Source organism: Dipodomys merriami, unplaced genomic scaffold (assembly GCF_024711535.1).
Source record: "Dipodomys merriami isolate MVZ:Mamm:240054 unplaced genomic scaffold, mDipMer1.0.p SCAF_14, whole genome shotgun sequence".
NCBI lineage: Eukaryota > Metazoa > Chordata > Mammalia > Rodentia > Heteromyidae > Dipodomys > Dipodomys merriami.
Window position 1 is genome coordinate 27,439,737 of NW_027202715.1, and position 6,000 is coordinate 27,445,736.

Genomic DNA, 6,000 nt, shown 5'->3' on the forward strand with positions numbered 1-6,000 from the left:
TTAAGGGCATATTGGAATTATTTTTAGCCAGTGCTGTAGCAGCATTAAGAAAAATGAGTATAGCTTTCCTATTTTAAAGCTGATTCTCAGAGTCAGCAGGAGGTAGGGCAAGCAAAGAGGACAGCTATAATTTTATGCAAATTTTAAAAACCCTAATTCATATTACTGGAAATTCCTGAAAGCTGACTTAAAGATTGGAAGAAATCCATAATGATTATATGGATGGAATCATGCTATTAATAAGAGTATAACCTACTGCCTGCCCTTGGATTATTGTAAAACACCCAATCAATACCAATGATTATAATTTATTGCTTAACCCTGTGCCAGGCATTTTACATACATTTTATTTAAACCCTTCATAAATCCTGAAAGGTGGTATATCTCTTATAGAGGTATGAAAACTGGTATTCAGAAAACATTAACAAATTTTCCACCTCTAACTCAATAGTTTGCAGCCTTTATACTCCATGTAGGTACAAAATAGGCAAATTAGTCATGACATGGTAGGTTTAACATTTACTCACATTCTATCATCTCTTCTCATACTTCTTGGCTTCTCTAACCAAGTGAATTAATATAATATCTTAATTAATTTCCCATCAATTCAAGAATACTTAGTAAAGTTGAACTTAAAAAAAACACAGACACATCACATATGCACAGGTATGAATACTTAAAAAGAAATAAAGTATATAGATGCTGGGACTGTAGTTAATATTTGTGATCCTAGCACTGTAGAGCCTGAGGCAGAAAGATACCGAGTTCTAGCCCAGTCTGAGCTACAGAGAGAAACCCTGAATCAAAATAAGACAAGCAAGCCAACAAAAAAAGTACAAGGTGATAATTAGACTTAATAGTGATTATATTTGAAATTACAGGAGTGGATAAGAACATTTTTAATATGTAATAAAAATGAGTTCTACATATATACTCATGTATATATGTATTTTCATTTTTCTAAAATACAGTGTTAATATTCTTCTGTGTGCAAATTTTAAAATACCTTCAGCTCCTAGGAGAGACCAGTACTGTTAGACACTGCTAACTTCTAAAAATACAGAGATGACTAAGGCATGATCCATCTGTTGAAATCTGCCTGGGGGAGTAAGAGATGGCTTCAGAGAGTAGGTGACATTTGAACTGCTTTTCAAGTGGAGAAAGAGTGGAGATGCTTTGCAGAAAAAAAAGCAGTATACAAGTCAAAAATAGGCACGAGGCATGGTGTGTTTAAAAACAAAATATATGTGTAAATGAGGGTATAAACGGGGTCATCCTTGTGAAGGATCATGTGTAATTGTGTAATAGGCCATGGAGTTTGTTAACAAAGGTGGAACAGCCAAGGTGCTGGTGGTTCAAGCCTGTAATCCTAGCTATGCAGTAGGCTGAAATCTGCAGATTGTGCTTCAAAACCAACTTGGGCAGGAAAACCTGTGAGACTTTTATCTCCAAAAACCACCAAAAAGCCAGAAGTGGAGTTCTGGCTCAAGTGGTAGAGTGCTTAGCTTTGAGCAAAATTAGCTCAGGGATAGCTCCCAAGCCCTGAGTTCTAGCCTCAGGACTCCCCCAGCCCCAATTCCCCCTCCCCCCCCCCCCCCTGCACAACACACAGCAGAACAATCTCTGAGGCAGGTTAGGGGCACAGTTAAAGTTATTTTTAGAAAATCTCTTTGGTAGGGGCAGAACAAGTGATTGGGATAAGCAGGTTGGAAAGATCAGACAAGATACCGTTGTAACTCAGAAAAGAAGGGCTGAGATTCTGAACCAAGATAGTGCCATAGCTCACACTCCACAGGCAGGTCCAGAGGCATTTCTATGTGCAACCAATGGAATTCCACTGACCATTTAAACATATGGAAGCTAAGAGGGATTCTAAGCTGACAATTCAAAATGCATGCTCAGTTAAGTAAGACTCTCAAAGGAAATGCTTTCATTCCCTTTGCTGGTTACAAAGGTACATGGACTTCATAGACTGCCAAAATACTTAAGAAAGAAACAGCTAAATCTTCTGTGAAGTTTTCACAGATTATATGGAAGTCTTCCCAATTCTTTTAAGGCCAAATTTGAAATATCAAACTTGCAAAGATATTTGAAAAAGAGAATTATGTTCTCGTAATCATATATGACTGTATATGATTGTATATAATATATAGATATAGATATAACCCCAACAAAATTCTAGCAAACAAAATCCGGTGATTTGCAAAGAAGACAGTATCTCAGAGTGGGTTTTTGCCCAGAAATGCAAAGGTAATTTTCGTGTGAACACTGGTTAATGTAGTATGTTACACTACACTGAAGAAAAAAGTGAAAGTTAGAAAAAGAATCTTGATAATAACCGCCCCCCAAAAGAAAGGAACATCCTTAATATGGAGAAAATACCATACTTAATGAAATACAACTGTACCTTGGAAATCAAGAAAGGTGGTTTGTTACCACTGTTGCTATTCTGCATGATGATTCTATGTCTGGAACAGAGGAATAGGAAGAGATGAAAACTTTCACAATAGGCTAAAAAACATTGGCTACCTAGGAACTATTTAATGACAAATGTGCAAGATTTCTATATAAACACAAAAGAATTATATTGTAATACAGACAGCTGGAGACCTAAGTGCCTTTGGGAGGGCCCAAATTCTTTCTAGTAGAAGGGTAGTGGTCTATGCCCCCTTCCTCTGAATATGAGTGGTCTCATGAATACTTCAATCAATAAAGGATAGTACTCCTGGACACTATGTGACTTCAAAGTGTTCAATCCTTTTGAATACTTGACCTCCAGATTGTCAAGTGGTTAAGTATAGTCAAGTCCAATAGTGCCCAGCTCCAATTAGACTTTTTAAATAAACAATGTGATTGATGGCGAGCACCTGCTTTCCTTCTAGGGATCTAGAATTTTGAAGGACACACAGTGCATACGAGATTAGCTCCCAATAAAACCCTGGTCTTGAGTTTCAAACTGGCTGCCTGAGGCGGAACCCCTGATCCACGTGACTGATTGGAGGGCCAGGCTCTTCCATGGTCTGTGGGCAATGTGCAGGGGCGTTGCACACAGGTATTTGTAGACCTAGTGAAATCTGTCTTTTCCTCTTCCAGACACAGCTATCTGTCCTTGCTGTGGGGTAACCTCAGTTGTGAGGGTGACACACCACTTGTGGTACTAGCTAAACACCACATGTATGTTAAGCATTTATAGTAAAATAAATACGAGTTCATACACAGTGATCTAAAGAGATCTTCGCATTTGGGGGTGGTGAATGCTGTGCTATTTAGCCCATGGCCTCACATATGCTCTACCACTGACTTGAACAACATTCTGAGAGCTTTGAACAGTTTTTCCTAACAAGTAAATTATATAGAGAAATGTAATCCAGACCTTAGACATGTGTCATTACAATAAAAGCAGATTCCTTATGGTGTCTGAAAAGCACAACTCCTCTCTAACAGCAGGACCTAAAAGAATGCTAAAATGAGTTTTAGATAAATAAATTTAATTATGCAAATTTAATTAGTCCCTACCGCTAACACTTGGTGGCCAGTTCCTTTTCATCCAAGTAGTTCAGTTCATTTACCATTTAAACCCATTTTCTTCTAAAACATAACAATGGAAACAGATTGACATGTAACAAAATATAGATCTAAGAGATGTAACACCTATTAGACTACCATGAAGACACCATTGCATTATGCATTATATCTACAAGTGAAAACATCCACTATTTACAGAATATTCAATTATCACTACTACTGAAAGCATTTTTGGGCAAGGGCTTAATTACAAAATTTAAGAGATTAAGCTATTATTCAGAATGCAGAAAAAAGAAACACTTATCTGTACACAGCAATTTTTACAGTGAAAGTAGATGAACCTCTACTTGCAGCCTAATATGTAAACTGCAACTGTCAGAATACTAAAACAAAAAAACAAAAAAACAAAAAAAACCACTTCTTTTAAATCTTGTTCTGTGTTACTGGGTGAGACATAGAATCCTTTGTTTTTCCACCTACTGATTGAACTCAGGTCCTCATGCTTACTAAGCAAGTGCTCTACCACTTAAGCCAGGCTCCAATCCTTTTGGTTTTAGGGTTTGGACTCTGCCTCATTTGACCTCAACACACATTTCTTCTACTTCTACCTCCCAAGGAGCTGGCATTACAGGCATCACCATCCTATCCAGTTTGATTTTGGCATTGACCTGAACTAGCCTCAAACTCAAGCCTCAAACCATTATCTTATTTCCACTTCCCACCTACCTGGAGTAGCTAGAATTGATCTAGTATCTTGACAGTTATTATGGAGTTGATTTACAACCAAAATAAATGTTTAGTTTTCCCCATCGGCTGGAGGTGGTGGTGAGGCTGTTCTTACAAACAATATTATTGATTCATAATATGTGGGCTTTATAAACATCCAGAATCCAATCTGAAGTTCAACTACTCTGTCTTGAAGCAGCCAGGACTTGGAGCAGTAGGATCCTAAACTCCCAGAGAGTCCAAGGTTCTTAATGAGAGTCCAAGGTTCTTAATGTTTACCTTATGAAAAGGATCTGGACCTTTGAAGTCACAGCTTTAAAACATTATAGATGTTCTCTCAGCATTAACCAAAAGTGACATTTTAGCCTGGTGATATATGTTCATTATACCACCACTGAATGTTAAGATGGTTAATTAAGGGAACTTGTGCTCAGTTCTTGAGTCCAGAAGTATAATTGTCAGATGTAGGCAAAGGTATTTAGTTAGGCAACTTTCACAAACTTTTAACAGAGAGGAAAAAAGTTTTGTTTTTTTTAATAAATGCCACACAAATGAAAGTTTTTTTTTAAAAGAAGTGATAGCCGAGGGGAAAAAAATCTTTTACTGCATATACTAAATCCTTCAAATCAAATGGTATTGTGTTCAAATTCAAAACAAATGCAGCTTATAACAATATGGGTAATGAAGTATGTTTTTATGATATTATTATTGTAAAACATCATCTAGTGTATTTATAAAGTCTGTTATTTCCTTAAACATCCATTTCACAAAGCATTTAATTATTTTATATTCATTTATAAGGACCTGTTTTTTCTAACAACAGCCTATTTTATGCCTTTTTTTTTTTTTTTGGATGTGATGTGGGGCTTGAACTCAGGGCCTGGGAGCTGTCCCCAAGCCTCTTTGTATTGAAGGCCAGTGCTCTACCACTTGAGTCACAGTGCCACTTCGAATTTTTAGTGGTTAATTGGAGATTAGTGTCTCATGAGGACTATTCTGCCCTGCCTAGTTTTGAACCAAGATCCTCACATCTCAGCCTCCTGAGCAGCTAATATAGGCATGAGCCACAAGCATCTGGCTTATTTTGTGCTTTAATAATAATGAATCATGATAAAAATAATCAAGTGACTTAAATGTTTTGCTAATGACTACGTCCACTACAGATTCTTAAACACAAAGCTACTGCAATCATGAGCAGAGCAACACTTTTCTTGAGAGAAATAGTGACATTTGCTATGGATGAGAGGACGCTCCTCCCCAACCCCACCAGCGAGTTAAAACATTAGAATGTTTGATTTCCTTAAAATCTAGAATAACTTGCTCTTACAATTAATCTTAGTTGGTAACTGATAAAGACAGAAGCAAGCATCAACTTCACAGTATCTTTTGGCAATTTCTACAGTGAAAAAGGAGTGTTTTTTCAAATTGTGATGGCACTGAAATTCTATTTTAGAAATTCTAGATTTTGAGATGTTAAGAAACAATGTAAAGTTCGTTTTTTGACATAACATCTTGTACATCTCATTGCTGCAATGGGGCCACCTGTATCCCTATTTAAACAATTTTTTTTATCTTGCTCATGTAATTGTAACCTCTCTGTACAGTATTTTCACAATACAAAAACTTAATAATAAAAAAGAAACAATGTAAGTTACATCTACAGAATGTTAATAAACCAATCTAGTGATTTCTGAGATCAGTAGAGACTTTTCTTTAGTGACTCTAACTTATATGCATTTTAGTACTTTT